This window comes from Palaemon carinicauda, chromosome 44 (assembly GCF_036898095.1).
Source record: "Palaemon carinicauda isolate YSFRI2023 chromosome 44, ASM3689809v2, whole genome shotgun sequence".
NCBI classification, from domain to species: domain Eukaryota; kingdom Metazoa; phylum Arthropoda; class Malacostraca; order Decapoda; family Palaemonidae; genus Palaemon; species Palaemon carinicauda.
In genome coordinates, this window is record NC_090768.1 from 35,085,908 (window position 1) to 35,105,907 (window position 20,000).

At 34.5% G+C, this 20,000-nt stretch overlaps 1 protein-coding gene across 2 annotated transcripts in view; it reads right to left on the bottom strand.

Moving 5' to 3' along the window:
* LOC137634459 (uncharacterized) overlaps positions 1-14,019 on the bottom strand; it is a 486,588-nt gene extending 472,569 nt beyond the window's left edge. The window contains exon 1 of one of the 2 annotated variants that reach the window (XM_068366864.1): positions 13,929-14,019. The gene's annotated coding sequence lies outside the window, so the exon portion shown is untranslated. The remainder of the gene's footprint in view (positions 1-13,928) is intronic. The other variant, XM_068366866.1, reaches the window with a different exon arrangement.
* Between the last annotated feature and the right edge of the window lie 5,981 nt (positions 14,020-20,000).

The window sequence follows — 20,000 nt, forward strand, 5'->3', positions numbered from 1 at the left end:
AAACACCTAATTATAGCGGCTCTAATAACACTGAAGAAACAGTTACTATTCCACTAAACTAAAACTTTACCTCTTCTTCTATCATTGTCTTTGGCTTCAACTATCTATTTCTTCCTTGAGATTTTCACTTTCGCTTTTTATTAAAAATTAAAAAAAAATCTAATAAGAAATCAGTGCCATATAACGAATCACGAAATTTAAACAACGATGATGATAATATTAGACTTTTCATCCAGCCAAATTTATACAAACAACAAAAACAAATGTTATTATCCTGCAAATATTAAATCAAATGAATGCACTATAAGAAACGGGCAATGAGATAAATGAAGTATATAAAATCACATTAGTATAAAATATAAATTATCTAAAAAAAAAAGTAGGTATTTTAGTATAGATTTTCGATTTAATGTGTCTGTGCATAGTACAAAGTAGATATATATATATATATATATATATAAATATACATATATATACATATATATATGTATATATACATATATATATACACACATATATATATATATGTATATATACATACATATATATATATATATATATATATATATACAGAGAGAGAGAGAGAGAGAGAGAGAGAGAGAGAGAGAAATAAAGCCATCACCCTGAAAAAATAGAGGTTACAAGTGAAGTTATAATGAGTGATCATACCCACTTGCTATTCGTTCATAACTGTTGTCCTGTCACGGGGCCAAAGATATATCTACTGTGAATGATTATATCTACGGCAGGATCCCAAGGCGATTAAGAGTCATGTAGGATATAATTCATAGGAGGGCCAGATGAATTTCGCATCCCTAGGGCTTTGTAAGCTTAGGATGAAGATGATGGAAGAGTGGCTCGTTGTTGCCAAGAGGAACAGAATAGTATTCATAGGATCATAGTTTCTTTAATGTTTCGATTGAAATTTTCAACTTTATATTATTTACTGCAATATCATTGCCCCATTAAATCTAAAACACTTCATTGAAAATTTTCAACTTGTTAATCTATTTAAAACACTCTGGACATATACATATATATATATATATATATATATATATATACATATATATATATGTGTGTGTGTGTATACACCTTTATATCCTAACGGTGTTTTTAGTCAACTGTCACTTCGATTCAGACTCGGCATAGGTTCGAATCCTCCTCTGAACAGAAATTCTTATTACAAAATAAGTTTACTCTTGGGTTTTTGTTCCCGAAGCAGAGAGAATTCCATATTAAGCGGTATTTGTGGCTTACTTGTGATTATATAACAGCAAATTCTAATATCAAAATATGTGTGGCTTAATTGAATATATATATATATATATATATATATAAATATATATATATACATATATATATATGTATATATATATAAATATATACAGTATATACATATATATAAATATATATATATATATATATATATATATTATATATAGGCTATATATATATATATATATATATAATTACAGTATATATAAGTATGACACTCACAATCATTTGCTTATGTGCATATACGTGAATATGTATATATATATATATATATATATATCATATATATATACAATATATATATAATACACACACACATTTATATATATACATATATATATATATATATATATGTGTGTATATATATATATATATATATGTGTATATATATATATATATATATATCAAAGAAACACACTCACAAACATTTGCCCATATTTATGCGTATGCGTCTGTGCTGATATACATATCACACCACCGGTCAATAAAAAATTCGGCCCATTAATCCCCCAGGGACCAGTTCCCAGTCGAAGCCATTTTTCAGCAGATGTAGGTAGCGTACATGACACGAATACCAATGGCCTTCGAATTTCCAATATGATGAAATAAAAAAAAAAAAAGAATATACAGAAAATGGCAACTGTCAGGAGAGAGCATGTTGCCGAATGTCCATTATTTTAGCTTTAATGAGTGACGTGTATAATAATAATAATAATAATAATAATGATAATAATAATAATAATAATAATAATAATAATAATAATAATAATTGGTGTTATAACAGCAAATATATATTGAACGTACTAGTTTGTGTTAAAAATAGTTTTACAACAGTTATAGCTTTACATGTAAGATCTATTTACAAAGTACTAAAACCATTTTAAGCAGAGAAATGCTTTACACTTGAGAACTTTAAAACTCAAAGGCATTATTGGGTATCATTTTGACAAATTCAAGTATTCTGTTCTGTCTGTCAAATTGTCTACAGAAACTCGAACTTTTTGAAATTGACAATGAATACTTTGTTATTTTATAGATTTATCGTCAATCAAGTTGGTTTGTAAGAATTTTTAACATTTTCTTCGATAATTATAAATTTTCATCAAGAATTATCAATTTTCATTAAGAATTTTTAATTTTTATCAATAAAAACATCAATAATAATTAATTTTCATAAGAAATTATTAAATTTCATAAAAAATTATTAAATTTCAAAAAAAATTATTAATTTTCATCAAGAATTATTAACTTTCACCAAGAAAATTATCAAGAATTATTATTTTCATCAATAATTATTAATTCTCATCAGTTTCAGTCAAATAAGCAAAAAAAAATTAAAAGGTATGAGAGAGAGAGAGAGAGAGAGAGAGAGAGAGAGAGAGAGAGAGAGAGAGAGAGAGAGAGTTAACATATGACCTCCTGATGCCATTAAGAGCCCTAAAAGATGACATTAGGAAGAAGATGAAAGGGACTAAAGACAAAAGCTGACCATGACGAGCAGAACACGAAGAAATTGAGGCGAATTATCCCCATCAATGATTCTAAAGACAGAGCGGTCAAATAGTGTTATTTTTCTTCTTCGCTTGGAGTAATCGCGGTGTAAGTACACTACACAGTTCAGGTAATAGTGCTTTATGTCTTTTTTAAATAAAAATAAATTAGAAAAAAAATATCTATTGTTTGAAAAAAATAATGGGCATGCTCTTCGCACTCCCCAAGAGAGATTAGTTCACCAAACGTTTAACTGGGCTCCACAAGGCACTAGAAGAATTGGAAGACCCAGGCCTACATGGCTTAGGACTATAAAGCGCGAAGTAGATGATGAATGGAGAAGTGTTGAATTAAAAGCTCAAGACAGAGAAGACTGGCGAAATCTAACCGACGCCCTTTTCGTCAATAGGCGTAGATGATGATGATGATGATGAAAATATTAAAGTCTTTTACTCATTTGACCCTAAATTTCCTTCACATTTCGAATGGGTTGATAAAAAAACTAATAAATCATTACAATAAAAAAGGGTAACTGTTAATCTAAAGAAAGTTTATTGAAATTGGCATGGTTAGAATTAAGCCATGATTTTCTTTCACCTTTTGATTGTTTGATTGGATAATTGAAAAAAATAAATCAATGTAAACTAAAGGGACACTCAGAAGAGCGCAGACCTTTTGCTTGACCTTGACCTTTGACCTTAACATGTATTAGTTGCGGTGGATTTCCATACACTCAGATATGAACCAAGTTTGAAGTCTCTGTGACAACGATGTCTAAACTTATGGCTGATTACGTGAATTGGACATTTTGCTTGACCGAGACCTTGACCTTCAAAAAATTTAATAAACTTAAAGCTTTTTACATAAAAGTTGATCCTTGCAAGTTTCATACTTCACAATTAAAATTGTGGCCAGGAAGCTGTTCATAAACATACAAACACAAAAAAAACACAAAAACATACAAACAGGGGTTAAAACAACCATCTTCCAACTTCGTTGGCGGAGGTAAAAAAAAAAAACTAAACAACTCTGTTAAACTCAAGAGAGAGAGAGTACCTATTAAATTTTTTTTTTGCTTAGAACTAGAAGTCATAAGCTTCCTCGTGATTACCCTGGATGTAGGAATGCGTGCAAATTCAACAATGTGTCGAGATGCAAAATTTAATAGACGAACGTTGGTTCGTCTCGACACAAAATTTCGCCAGTGAAAATATAACTGGAAAGAAATGAGTCACTTTTACTTAGAACTATGCTCTAGTGCAAACGTAAATTGGGAGAATTACAGGCGATGTCAGGCAGGGCAGCCGGTCGGGACTACGGTCCACCCCAGATGCCAAAGCAAAGTCCTTCAAAAGAAGGTAACCGTGTAACCCCATACGAATGGGAAAAAACCACGCTAATAGAAGAAGAAGAAGATATAATGTGAAACAATTAATATATAACTTAATACGACGAAAAAAAAATGTACCTTTATATAAATCAAATTGGGATTAAAACCACACTTTATATTACTCTTACAAATAACTAACTTTCCAAATTATTCCCTATTAAGGTTAGCTAGTTAGCTTCCCTCATTCTTCTTTTACCCACCTTTAATAAGAAAAAGAAAAAAAAACACTGCCATATACCAGCGTTCCTTCTCTTATTTATTAAAACAAGTCTTACTGACCGTCTCGGAAATACACAGAAATGAGAAAAAAACTTCGATTTTTTTTTTTGGTATAAATGTTGGTTTGGTTATCAAAAGACGAATTAAGATATAAGTACCAATGAGCATCATCTGATAATTATGATCAATTACTCCCTCAACCGTTGGGTAAGACATTGTTCGAACCCTTCATTACACATCATAAAAATTTTCTTGTAAAACAACACATTACTTATAAAGAGCAGGTCTCTTTGAAAGCCATATCAGTAGAAAAATAGTCAGAGAGAGAGAGAGAGAGAGAGAGAGAGAGAGAGAGAGAGAGATTCATTACACATCGAAACAATTTTCTTGTAAAACAACATCTATCTATAAAGAACATGTACCTTTGGAAGCCATATTAGTAAAAATTAAGAAGTCAGAAGTCTTGAGAGAGAGAGAGAGAGAGAGAGAGAGAGAGAGAGAGACGTAAACTTTTTTTTTTGTAAAAGAATATTATTATAAGAGCAGGTATCTTTGGAAGCCATATTTGTAAAAGATAAAGCAGAGAGAGAGAGAGAGAGAGAGAGAGAGAGAGAGAGAGAGAGAGCCAAGTCTTATTTGCATGTAATTCAACACTCGGCACCCGAAAAGGCGGCTTGCCATCTCTCACACGGTCATCTAAAAAATACCTAACGCGTTGTTGTTATGCTCAAAATCTCACTGTAATTAGCTGCGAAATTCTTCAGTGGTGTCGTGTGCCACCGTTTCTAATACGTCCTAAAGTTTTCGAAATCTTCGCTTTTCCAACGAAAGAAAAGAAAAAAGGTTGAAAAGGCTTCAACGGCTATTTTACTGGGAACTTTTTTTTATGGGTTTGTTGGGTGAGGAAGAAGTTGACTGGGGCGAAGAAACAAGTGATTTTGGTGTTTAGGAGGGAGGGGGTGTAGGAGGATGAGATGACGATAAGTGAGAGTATAATGAAAGAAGAAGAGGGAAGGGAGAGAAAGAAGAGAAGACGATAAAGAAGAACATACAAGAGAAAGAGGGGGAGAGAGGTTAGGAGAGAGAGAAGACGTTAAGGAAGAATTTAATGAAAGAAGAAGAGATAGGGCTAGACGGAGGAAGAGAAGACAAGAAAAAAAATATAAACAAAGAAAATGGGGGGAGAAAGAGAGGACGACAAGGAAGAATATAAAGAAAGATGAAGAGGGAAGGAGAGAAGAAGGAGGACAAGACAACAAGAAAGAAGAGGAAAGGAGGAGGGAGGAAAGAAGAAATAAAAAGAGGAGGAATAAGAAAAAGAGGAGGAAGAAAAAGGAAGAGCACCCTTATCAATAATGAAGACAAAAAAAAAATAAAAAGAGGGAAAAACCAGCAATCATCACAATGAATAAAAAGTAAAACGAATAAATGGAAATGAGGGACAAGACGATAATAACAACACTCGCGGAGAATAAGGCCTGGCGAAGTATTATTAACAAAAAAAAAAAAGTAAAGAAAAAAAATAGGGTAATGGTCAAATCCTGACTGGACTACGCCGGCTCCACAAGGGTCATTTATCATACCGCAACATAAGGACTTCCAGCCTTCCTTGCATGGAGGACTCATAGCCCGTGGCTGCCACCGACGATGTTTTCTTTGGCATCGGTTTGGTATTTTCTTAATAACTCGACTTACTTTATGGTGATGTCTTAGTTAAGGCTCTTTGAGAGTCCTTCTGAATTTTTTATTGTTTCTTCTTCTGGAATGTGTACTTTTTACTTCTTAAATTTGATTATTTAATTGGTTTGTTTGTTTGGGTAAAAAATTCGAATAGATGAGCGTGTATGTTTTAGCGAGGATATGTTGCATGCATTAATATATATTAATCATAATGTAAATTTCATCAAAATATATGTCTTCCTCTCATGGTACAGACCGTGGTCTAGCATGTATCAATTGTAAGTGTTGAATCTCTCTCTCTCTCTCTCTCTCTCTCTCTCTCTCTCAAATCTAAAACATAAGAAAACGTCCCTTCTCTCTAATTTAAACAACAAGCACAAGTTTCTCTCTCTCAAAATCTAAAAACAAGAAAACCCCTCACTCTCTCTCTCTCTCTCTCTCTCTCTCTCTCTCTCTCTCTCCAATACATGGAACAGGCTTCCAGCGGATGTAGTAAACAGTAACACAATAAACGAGTCTAGACTAAGTTAGACAAGATCATAAAAAACTCTCTAAATGTTTAAACCGAATCGCTCTACCCCAAGAACAAATGGAATCTCCCAGGATGGACTAAAATGTCTTACATCCAAAATCCCTGTAACTCCTTGTAACTCTTATCAAATTTATAAACGTAAGAAAATATTCTCTCTCTCTCTCTCTCTCTCTCTCTCTCTCTCTCTCTCTCAAAGAAAAAAACATAATAAAACGCAAAGTGAATCTTTTCGCAACAGTTTCACAAAAATACAAGTCGTTCGACTTCGACTTCGACTTCCCCAAAACAACCACCATCGTGGGTACGTGCACGATGTACAGGGTACGTGTTCCCTTCAGCAGCATCGCACTTCCTCCCTTGCACGTGCAAGGGACAGTGTCCTAAGCCCACCCAAGTTCACCAACCGACGCTTCTTCCAAAAGGATTTTAGCCAGCGTTACAACCTCCCCTCCATCCCCCCCCAGAAGGTTCCTTGTCATTGCTCAGCCTCGTCACGTGGTATCCTTTTGCCCGGCCGGTGGCTTCGTGGGAAGGAAATTCATGATGCAGACAAGTCGCTGAGATCATCCTCCCCACCCCACCCCCTCTCCCTCTCTCCCTCCCCACACCCTCAATTTACCAATGACCCCCTCCCAAGGGAAGAGGGAGTAACTAGGAAGGATTTTTCTGTGAATATGTGAGGTTGAAAGGATGAAAATGTAGGAGATAATTTGTCCACGCTTGGAGCGTTAATCTCTCTTTCTGGTATGTGTATAAGAGAGAGAGAGAGAGAGAGAGAGAGAGAGAGAGATTATGTCAATATTACTCGAAGCGTAACGCATGAGTGCCCACTACAAGCTTTCACCGGAGAGAGAGAGAGAGAGAGAGAGAGGAGAGAGAGAGAGAGGAGAGAGTAATCATCTCAACATGGAATGGATAGGAAATCTCGTACACCAAACCACTGATGTGAATTCTCTCTCTCTCTCTCTCTCTCTCTCTCTCTCTCTCATTTAAAACAACTCTCATTTAAAACAAAAGTTAATTCACTCGAAATAGGTCCAATTAAATTCCAAAATCTCTCTCTCTCTCTCTCTCTCTCTCTCTCTCTCTCTCATTTAAAACAACTCTCATTTAAAACAAAAGTTAATTCGTTCGAAATAGGTCCAATTATATTCCAAAGTAAGGCAGCAGTAGAATAGGATTTCGTACGTGCAATTCTTTTCTTTTTTCATTTAAGTTTAAATAATTTTAAAAGGAAGAAAAGGGAGCCTGAAATGGTGGCTAGAGACAGCCCCGCCCCACACTTTAATCGGCTTAGCGTCTCTGGGATTTATATTAAGGCCTACAGGATTTGCGCGAAGTTTTTCCATAAATTTAAATAGGAGAAAATATAATAATAATAAATAAAAAAATAAAATAATAATTAAATAATAATAATAATAATAATAATAATATGTAAACTTCCTACACCTGTAAACATTAAGTCCTTAAACAGACGCCAGTGGAAGGATATGTCTGAGGCCTTTATTCTGCAGTGGACTAATAACGTCTGATGATTTTACACACACACACACACACACACATATATATATATATATATATAATTATATAAAATGCTTGTGTGTGAGCGTGTGTATGTATATATAGCCATGTACACATAGGCCTACTGTATATATATATATATATATATATAGGCCTATTGTACATACATATACATGCCTTAGATGACCGCGGAGGTAGCAGCAGTAGGGGATTCAGCATTATGAAGCTTCATCTGTGGTGGATAATGTGGGAGGTTGGGCTGTGGCACCCTAGCAGTACCAGCTGAACTCGGTTGAGTCCCTGGTTGGGCTGGGAGGAACGTAGAGAGTAGAGGTCTCCTTTTTTGTTTTGTTTCATTTGTTGATGTCGGCTACCTACCAAAATTGGGGGAAGTGCCTTTGGTATATGTGTATATATATATATATATATATATATATAGAGAGAGAGAGAGAGAGAGAGAGAGAGAGAGAGATATGCCTCTACGAGCAAGTAATTGCGTTAAAATTTAAGGAAAAATCCCCGGGTATTTGAAACTGAAATCTGCTTATAGCGAGATCAAATTCATCCCGCCGTACGGGATCGCATTCCAAAGGCATTGTCCCGTTTCAGAAATCATCGTATATCCTGAACGATGAATTCATATAAAACAGCTGAGTTTCGTCTGAATATTCTGACACATGGCTGAATCCTTTATGAAAAGCCAGAGTCCAACCGATGAATGAAAATAAAAATCCATGTGACAATGTTTTAACAGGATTTCGGCAGGTTTCGTCATGAATAATGATTGTGATCAAGATAGTGATGATGATAATCATAATGGTAGGAATTAATCTTGTTTGAATTATAATTTTATCCCCCCCCCCAAAAAAAAAATCGTGAAATGTTAGATTTCTTTTTTCTTTTATTAGTCCCACTGTTAGAAGGGTCGGCCCGCTCGAGTCCATTACTTCTATCGGTTTCTTCCCCAAGTCCTACACCATCTAATCTCTACTCAGCATTTAAGTTTTCTAATTTCATTACTTAATAGTTAATTTGTACTAAACAAACCGTATTAAAGGCACAGGGCTTTATAGCATTCTGCTTTTCCAATTATGGTTGCAGCTTAGCTTCTTATATTCTTCCCTATATAATAAAGAGATAAGGTGAAGGATGACATGGAGAGAAGAGATTTGGTGGAAGAGGATGCCTTTCATAGATACTATTGGAGGAGGCGCATCAGACAACCGACCATTTAATGTAGGGATAACGGTTGGAAGAAGAGAGAGAGAGAGAGAGAGAGAGAGAGAGAGAGAGAGAGAGACCACTATCTCCCACAAATAGTCGAACCAGCGGGTTGTAGCTGGGATAGAGGAGGGTGTGGAAAGGGTTGAATCTGTGTGTGCATACCTATCTCAAATACTTAGATGTCTACTTTGCCGGCTACGGTATAAGACAACAGTAATAATAATAATTGGTGCATAAACATATGATTGACAAGTTCAATTGTATAATGAGGCGTATTAAGATAAACATTTACCAGTAAACATGAGAAATAAACCAATTTCAATATGATTGGTGGCTTTTGAAAAATATCTATAAAGAAAGAATGAATAAAATGTTCACCAAAAAGTATATAAATTATTGTTTTTGAGTGACTAAAAATTAAAATCAATGTGTGATGTAAATTGTTAAATTAGATGGATTTGTTTACAGAAAAATGCAATTAAATGTGATTATACTGTAAATATTGTGATTGAAAGAATATGTAATTTAACTTTTTAATAAAAAGAAAAAAAGAAAAAAAAAGTAAAATCAAACAACAATAATAATGAGACTATAACTTCAGCAACCGTTCCATTCTGGGTCTAAAGCGACTGTTGTTCTGTGCATCTTGTTTGCACTAGGCACATTTTTCCAGCAGTTAAAAAAACTTCACCATTTTTTATTCTGATCTCGACGGACTTTTCTTTTTTTGCATAATTCTCTTTGATTCAACTCCTGACTCTTTACACTTCCCCCTTCCCTTTTATTTCCATTTTTATGCTCGCTCTTTTCCACTGTCTGATTTCTTTCATTCTCAACAGCAGCGCTGTTTGTAGCTTCTGCTGAATCGACACAAATGTTTTTTTGTTTTTTTTTTGTCTCTCTTCTCTGTTTTTACTGAATTTAGATTTACGTCAATTCTGGTAATGCGTGGTTTCCTAATTTCTTCTCTCTCTCTCTCTCTCTCTCTCTCTCTCTCTCTCTATCTATATATACATATATATATATATACAGTATATATATATATATATATATATATATCAAATCTACAACTACATTCTTATCAGAACTTCTGTGGTAAACCTCGCACTATTGACAACACATATACTTTGAGAATAAGCATGTCAGAGCAATACCCAAAAGAATTACTTTCGGAACACGAAATTTGTGGCTCATACGGGTCCTTTTAAGCAGTGTGTACTAACGGAAAAATTAGTTTTTCAAACGAGTTATCTTCATAATGCTCAAGTAACTGTTAAAGAACGTGGATTAATTAATAAAAAGGATAATTATAATGTCACTTGAACTTATGACCGTACTCTCTCCTACTCAAAATCAAGGACCCGACCTCCAAGGCAACTCAATTACCCCTCATACCAAACTGAAATTAGTCACAGCGTGGCGGCTAGCCCGATGTAGGCTAGTCCCATGGCATCTGCTTGAGATTAATGGCTAAATTAGCCGGGACGTACGACTTAGTGAAGAGAATGACATGTGTTAATTGTAAGGTTCGAAGTGAAGAGCCATAACAAATCACATGTGAAAAACGACCTCTTGAAATTGCGAACATTGTACTCATGGGCGTGTTTTATGTCTCATTTATTCCCGCATGGAAGCAAAAACAAAATATATAGTTTGTTCTTATCAAGACGGAAGGAATGCGCCTAGAATCCTTCGAGGATTAGGATAAAATGTGGCTCCTCTGTGCTCTCTTCCCTGGCGACATAAAACACAGCTCGTTGCAAGTCTCGTAAAATGCAATTAGAAATGACGTCACAGTCGCCCAATATCTCACGGAGAGATGCATAAATGGCGATGTTCTTACAAAATATTGCTGTATAAATAGTCTCGCTGGATGGCACTGTCCATATTTTATTGCGCATTGTTATTATAAAACATATATATACCAGCGAATGTCCGCCGAGTAATTGCATATTTTACAGTGATTTATTCTTTATGCGAGATTTTTAGGAGGGGAAATTGGGAAAAGGGAAATTGAGAGACTATGTATGTATGTGTGTGTGTGTGTACGTTCATATAAATACTGTCCAACAACACCAAATGCATCCGTTTCTATTCCACTGCAAGACAAAGACCTCAGACATGGCAACTCATGACTGCGGTTTGGCCAGTTTTCATCACGCTGGCCAACTGTGAATTGGTTATGGTGGAAAAATTTTGGTTGATCAATCACAACAAACCAACCTAGTATGGCCAAACAGCTTTGCTGATCATGGCGATACGCAAACCCTTTCGCCAAGTTAAAGAATTCCCACTGTGAAGATAGAAACATTTAAATTATGTTATAGACGTTACGGTTCCAATTCTTTTGAATTATCACCCACAGGGAGACCACAACACACACACACACACACACACACACACACATTTAACCGTTGAAAGGTGTGACAACATAATGAGAAAGGTTTTAGAACCATCCTCTGCTAAGACGCTAATACTACTCCGGTAATGACATCAGAATGAAAAGCCAATGGTTTGGGCGGGGCTTCCTTGTCACTAGGCCCATCGGGCAAAGATGGGGTCCCCCACAGAGCTACATGACTGATGAAGTCGATGTATTGGACTCGGCCGAGAAGGGAAAAGAATGAATCTATAACTATTCCAAGGTTTAACCAAGTCTACGATGTCTTTATGGCATGTCTAATTAAGCTTAACGTCAAGAAATCAACTTAATCTAATGATTAACTGGACATTCCTGCTTCTTTCTTTACCAAAATACCTATTAAAGATATTCATCGACTTGTCAACTTGTAGCTCGACAGGTTAACATTAACGTCACCCTATTTGATCTCTTGTTTAATCTTGATATCAATCTTAAGTCTTCCTTTGTAATATTAGTGTGCTGGGGAAGATCTTTAGTCTAGGTATATATAGACCGTGGTAAAATATATAAGCCTTTAATCGACCATTGTAAACTAACTACTTTTATGCTTTTCTTCATCTATCAATCTATATTACACGTTACAATTCTAAGTATGTATCAAATGAATACCGAAACCTCTCAATTTACTTTACTTTAACGGTTGCTTTTCTTATATAAGGGAACCTTAGTCTCTACAGGACCTCCACAGTCTTTTTTTCAAGTGCGTTCGAAAGCATTCAACATTTCACATCGCATGTTGCTCTTTTGTTGTCAAATCCACGCTATCAAAGCATTTTGAGAACAAGAAATCCTTCGGTTTCCCCCTGAAAGCCTTAATATCTACAGTCTTTCGAATGTCTAGAATAGGAGCTTATTGTATAGTCTCGGGGCCGCATAACTAAAGGCTCTAGACCCTACAGTAGACATATATTATTATTATTATTATCATTATTAGCTAAGCCACAACCCTAGTTGGAAAAGCAATATGCTATAAGCCCAAGGACTCCAACTGGGAAAAATAGCTCAGTGAGGAAGAAAATAAGGAAGTAAATAAACGATATAAGAAGTAAAAAATAAATAAAATAAAATATTTAAAAAACATTAACATAAAAAAAATTCCATATATAAACTATAAAACGACACACACACACACACACATATATATATATATATATATATATATATATATATATATATATAGGTTCCAATAATTTGGTTGTTTAACATTGATTTTAGGAAGAGGCTTTCTGTAAATAGCGTTCATCATTTGAATGCAGTTGTATTTTCATAATAAATAACAAACGAATTCAGCACACTAATTGACTGATCAAGCACAATCATTACTGAGCCCCACAGGAAGACACCACTGCAATTACGTGTGGGAAATGGAGAGTAAATTACTTTATTCGTAAAAACTATCTTTGGCTGGGACGCCGTAATGGGGGAAACGAGCAGGTATGAATAATGTATCGTATATCATGCCGATATGCGCTATATATATTTATATATATATATATATATATATATATATATATATATATATATATATATATATATATATCGGTGTGTATATATATATATATATATATATATATATATAGAGAGAGAGAGAGAGAGAGAGAGAGAGAGAGAGAGAGAGAGAGAGAGAGAGAGAGAGAGTAGTTTGTCACAAACTATCCATGTAGTATTTGATAAATTATACGAAAATAAATCAAATAAAAAAAAAACTCTAATAAATGTACATGACGGACACCAGCGATTATATATACAAGCACATTTTTATTCTCGATTTCTGTATATATATATATATATATATATATATATATATATATATATATATATATATATATATATATATATAACTACAAACAATGAGAGAGAGAGAGAGAGAGAGAGAGAGAGAGAGAGAGAGAGAGAGAGAGAGAGAGAGAGAGAGAGGTTTTTGCCACAAGCTATTCATTCAGTTATTCATAAACCGACAAATACAAATGAAAATGGAAGAGATATCAAATAATGTACATGACAAACCCCAGCAATTACTGTAAATAAAAAATAAAAATAAAGATTCTTGATTATGATGTCCGTTTTGACCTATACGTCTGCTTTACCGGAAATGGATCGGTGCACTATAAAAAGGGAAAAAAAAATCGTAACAGGTCAGGTAATTTGCAACTAAAGTCTCCAACACTCACTTTATATGGATACTCAAGACATTGATGGCTTCCGTCTTCTTCCTATTTGGATGATAATCCTCGCTAAGTTAGATCACACACGCGCACCAACTCAAGACACTGATGAACAATGACTGGTGAGTTTTTTTTTACAACTCAAGGCCACCCCCGCCGCAGTCTGGCTGGTGCCTTTGGCTTTGAATTGAGCTAACTTCGATAAACAGCAATTTAGCCTAGTTCTGCCCGGTCGTTAAAGTTGGAAGACGCGAGGGACTCAGTAGTAAACAAAAGCTTCGTTTCTGATACCTCGACGTTGAACTGTTATTCATTCACGATTTAGTTCCCGTACGCATAAGTTGTGTCGTAGCCGTGAATAATTGTTTTCGCGTTGTATTTTTTGTTTACTATAGTGACGTCATTAGTGATTTTAAAGTGTCAAGAACCATTTCCACCATTCATCGTTTTCGACCCTTGCTCGACTGCTCGTAGGATGCCATGGAACGCGTTTCGGTGAGTGTTAAGTTTCGCCTTTATTGACTAGTTATCATAAATTTAATGAAAACAGATCACTTGTCAAGTATGTAAATTTATAAGGGACCAGATGAAAATTAATAAACAGGTTGGTTGCTAGTTCGACTTGATTATGGCGCTTATAAGGTATGGAAAGCACTGCATCGCATATTAACTCCCTAACATGACCAGTCTTGCCTCTGGGGTTCTTGATAGCCAAACATTGTTCCGTTCTTTGGTTGGGTTTTGGGTGGGTATGGGTTAGGGGTTTAGAGTACTATCCCGTCTAGACCTTCCTACGTAACAGCTTCGATACCATTACTAAGAAGTGCATATCTTAACGCACACACCTTTACAACTACGGAATGAGGAAATTATGTTTGAAATCTTGATTTCATGGTCAAGTAGAGACCGTTAGTCTCGCTTCCATCCCATCCCATATTATATTACACTGCGTATTCTTGCATGAGTAACTTTCAATACTCTTTGCTCTTGTGTAATAGATTAACCATGCGTTACTGATATCATTAATCATTTAGTAATTGATTGTACTTCTTTGCATGGCTCGGTGGTTGGAGACATCACCCTCCACTGACTCGAGGTCTACACGAGGAAACCGTCTTTTTGCCTCCGATTTTTTCCTTAATAGTTTAGATATAGACGATCGTATATTACAAGAAAGCATTCGGTTATAAATAAGAAAAAAAACTCTGAAAATCTGTTTACTTAGACCTTGGAAATCACTTTACGCATGAAGGGGGTGTATGTATGTATGTAGAGGGTGGCTCAAAGGTCGAGTTGCGACTGTCATTGGTCAGGCCCGATGAATGTTGGTCAGAGCACATGGCTAGGCTTTTGAGAATATACATTATACTCTTCTGGTGCCTGAACCCCATCCTTAATTTTGGAATCTATTTTATGGCAATCATTTGCATCTACTCGGCAGATGCAGTTTATAGTTATTTTTGCTTGCGGTTCAGAACGGTTTCTGAATCGTTGTCTTTTGATTCTTTTTACTGAGTGCTCGAAAATTCGTTATACTGTGATAGAGTTGCTTAATAAACTGGCAATCCATTTTCTAGTTGCTTTGTCTACTCTTGGTTTCGTTTCACATTTATTTTGTCCCAATTCGTATAATTTATCACTAAGCAATGATGAGCATCTTTGAATGTGAGTTTCTTTCATAACTGTCTGGCGGGGTATAACCTTAAAGCTTTAACGGAAACATCATAAAAACACGAAGCGTTATCTTGCACCTCCATAATCCCTGTTCTTGATATTTCTGAGTATCTGAGTTGTGTTTCACATATGTTACAAGCCTTTATGGAGTTTATATTTTCAAATCGTCAGTTAAAGCTATTTTTGAAAATGCATTTTCACTTCGTTTACATTATCGTTCAAACTATGCAGTTTATGAAATTATTAAAGGTTAGAATTACTTGTAACATTTTCTCCGGCATTAAACTTTAATAAAAGTTTTCACAACTATATAGGACTAGGTCTTATCATCAAATATAAAGTTTTCACAACTATATAGGACTAAGACTTATCATCAAATCTATGTAAATAGTCTTATAAATTGTCTTTGAATTCTACTGGACTTTTTCTATGGTCTATGTAGCTCTGATATTCTTGTAACATTTTCACCGTCATTGGCCTTTAATTAACTTGGAAAGTTTTCACAATTACATGGGGCTTCGTCTTATTTCAACGTCAAATGCAAGTAAATAGTCTTATATTTTGTCTTTGAATGCTACTGGACTTATAGATGGTTTATGTATTATTATTATTATTATTATTATTATTATTATTATTATTATTAGCTAAGCTGCAACCCAGTTGGGAAAGCAAGATGCTATAAGCCTAGGGGCTCCAACAGGGAAAAATAGCTCAGCGAGGAAAGGAAATGAATAAAAGATATTCTGATATTCTCAGTCTAATGTTTTACTTTTTGTAAGACATTTTACGTCACTGCATTTAAAGTTTGCACATCTACATTCAGGTATTTAGTTTACTTTTTTTTAATTACTAGCTAAGAATGATACTCAGTAACGATTAATCCCCATAAAACATTCCCTCTAGGAGAAGGACACTCCAAATTTGAACCATTGTTCTCTAGTCGTGGGTAGTGCCATAGCCTCTGCACCATAGTCTTCCACTGTCTTGGGTTAGAGTTCTATTGCTTGAGGGTACACCCGGGCACACCATTCTATCTTATTTTTCTTCCTCTTTTTTGTTAAATTTTTTATAGTTTACATGGAAGATATTTATTTTAATGTTACTGTTTTTGAAATATTTTATTTTTCCTTGTTTCATTTCCTCACTGGGCTATTTTACCTGTTGGAGCCACTGGGTTTATAGCATCCTGCTTTTCCAACTAGGGTGGTAGCTTAGCAATAATAATAATAATAATAATAATGATAATAATACACGAAACCCTAATATAATTTCGTTCTTAATTTTATTTGTTGTGGCATTGCCTAGAAAGGTTATTATTATTATTATTATTATTATTATTATTATTATTATTATTATTATTATTATTATTCTGACTAATAGGCACACTGCTTTTCTGCTATGTCCGCAAACTAATGTTTCCTGCTGATTGAATGTCATAAGGCAGTCCATCAGTTTCTTGCTGTTGTTCATCAGTTGCATTTTCCAAACCTGTTTTATATGTTTACTAATGGTATGATGTGCTTCCTGTTTTGATAGTTTGTTCAATTGGTTAATAATAATAATAATAATAATAATAATAATAATAATATTATTATTATTATTAATATTATTATTATTATTAATTGCTAAGCTACATCCTTAGTTGGAAAAGCAGGATGCTATATAAGCCCAAGGGCTCCGACGGGGAAAATAGCACAGTGAGAAAAGGAAGTCGGGAAAACTACAAGAGTTCAAGAACAATAATAACATTAAATAAATCTTTAATGATATTTTTTTCCCTGTTGGAACCCTTGAGCTATAAGAATCTTGCTTTTATATAACCACGGTTTTAGCTTAATAATAATAATAATAATAATAATAATAATAATAATGATAGGAAAACAAACTTTTCTATACATCATGTTATGGTACTATAGATATCACAGGGTTCCAGAATTGATTATTTTCCAATAAATCCTATTATTTTCTAATAGATTTATTCAGTTTTTGGTATAAGCTCGTTCTTCGTGGATTCGTGAAAGTTTCAATATCCATAATACTTCACAACATATCTTCCCTGGCTGCTAGCGGATAATAGTGCAGCCGAGTTAACTTCTGTTCGTATATACAACTGGCCAACATAATTCGTCTTAAAGAATTGTGAAAGGTACACTTCGAATGAGAAATACAAAATAATGTTGAAATAGTAGTGTGTGTGTGTGTCCTTAACCGGTGGCACCATAACCTGCTGCAGTTCACACCAGACTTACATCAGTGTTGCCAGATGGGTTAGTATAAAAATCCCCAAAACAACCTAAAAATTCCCATTTCCACAATTATATTCTCTTCTGTCTTGATCATGTAGGCTTTACTAATATAAAAATTACGCAACATACTTCATATAAGCGCAAGCAAACTAACTGCAACAATATAAATGTTTACTCTTCTTTGTTTCATCAAAGAAATTTGTAAAGAATATCCCCATCCGACACCCGTAATCCCAAATCTAGGGATAAATCCCCGTATCCGGCAAGACTGCCATGAAAGTAACGTTTTCATGCCACTCGGTCCTCACATGGAATTAGAACTGTACACCACTTCCACTTGTATGTGTGAATTGCCGTTGCATTATTTGGTATCAGATGACCCTTATACACTATTTTTTTTTATATTTATCTGATAAATAATATCTTCTTTACCTTATAATTTGACGACAGTCCTGGCATTTCAAGCCTTAGGCCTACCCTTTCCTTCATTTATCATCACGAAACAACTCGGTGACTATTAGTATCCAAGTATTTGAGCTGTACCCCATAATTTGTACGTTCGTCCATCCTTTTGACCCATCTTCTTATAAGAGATAGTAGCCTAACCTGCCAAGTTACAGGTTGAAAAGCCGATGTATTAGCCTACCCTTTCCCAAGGTGTGACCATAGACCACCATTTTAATGAGTAGGTTGAGGAACGAAAATTAGCTTTTACCTTGTCCATTTATTCATAAATTTCACTCTCTCTCTCTCTCTCTCTCTCTCTCTCTCTCTCTCTCTCTCTCTCTCTCGTCAGTGATCATAGTTTTTACAGCGTTAATAGGATACCCTTATTTTGTTAATAAAGGAAGAATTTTATAAATATTTCATTTTTCCAAGTTTGAAATAAAAAAAAAATCTTTAATACAACTCACGAAGATATTTTCAGTCACATGTTTCATTGCCCCTTTCATTTAGCACGTTGGTATCTTAGTTTGTTCTGGCCTAGTGTTAGCACTGGTCTTTACTCATTGTTTAGCCTTTGAACACCGCACCATTTGGTTTAGTTGAGATTGCCTGAATCGGTAGCCCTAGAAACCACGTGCCTATTGATTTGTTTTAAATTTAGATCACCTAGTTCAAGGGTAATTCCGTTTTTTTTTATATATAAATTGTCTGGTCATTTTGGCCGTTTTTGGCCAGACATGTGCTCTATGCAATATGTCTAATCAAAAGTGTCAACAATAAGAAAAAAATTACATAGCATCAGCCATACACAGCGGTGAGTCAAGACTCGAGTAGAGCCCATGTCTGGCCAAAATTAGCTTGACATTTTTATAAATTAAAATCTACTCTGCTTAATCGCTCCTTAGAATGCCTGGTTATTAATTTTTATCACAGGTTCTGTGATGCCGGCACGTTAATTAAAACATCTTAAAAACATATATTCGTACGTAGACATATTACACTTGAAACTTCATCGTCATCATCATCATCATCATCCCTACCCCCTACGCCTGTTGACGCAAAGAGCCTCTTGTTAGATTTCGAATGAATAGAATGTTCACAAAAAAGTATCGAGATTATTGTTTTTGAGTAACTAAAAATCAAGATGTGTAATTTTATAAATTGTTAAATTAGATGGGTTATGTTTATAGAAAAATGCTATTGAATGTAATTATACTGTAAATATTGTGTTTGTAAAAAAGATGTAATTTAACTATTTAATAAGATTAAAAAAATTAGATTTCGCCAGTCGTCTTTATCTTGAGCTTTTAATTCAATACTTTTCCATTCATCATATCCTACTTAGCTCTTCATAGTCCTCAGCCATGTAGGACTGGGTCTTCCAACTCTTTTAGTCCCTAATTCATTGAACACTTGAAACTTATACCGCAGGTATTTGAGGAAGTTTCACTGGAAATATGTATTGAATAAACCTAACTCCTAGCATTGAAAAAAAAAATGGTTTCTTCCCAACATTATAAATAGTCTTTTCATGACAATGCTTTTCTTCTTTCATCACATAAGGAATAATTGTCCGTAGATGTTAAGCAATTAATTTTGTACATTACATTGCTAATCAAAAGTATTTGCGCGCATAGAATTTTTGACAAAAGTTCTATACATACAGTTTTCAAAGCAGTACATAAAGTTTCCCGAGTTACAATAACAAAAA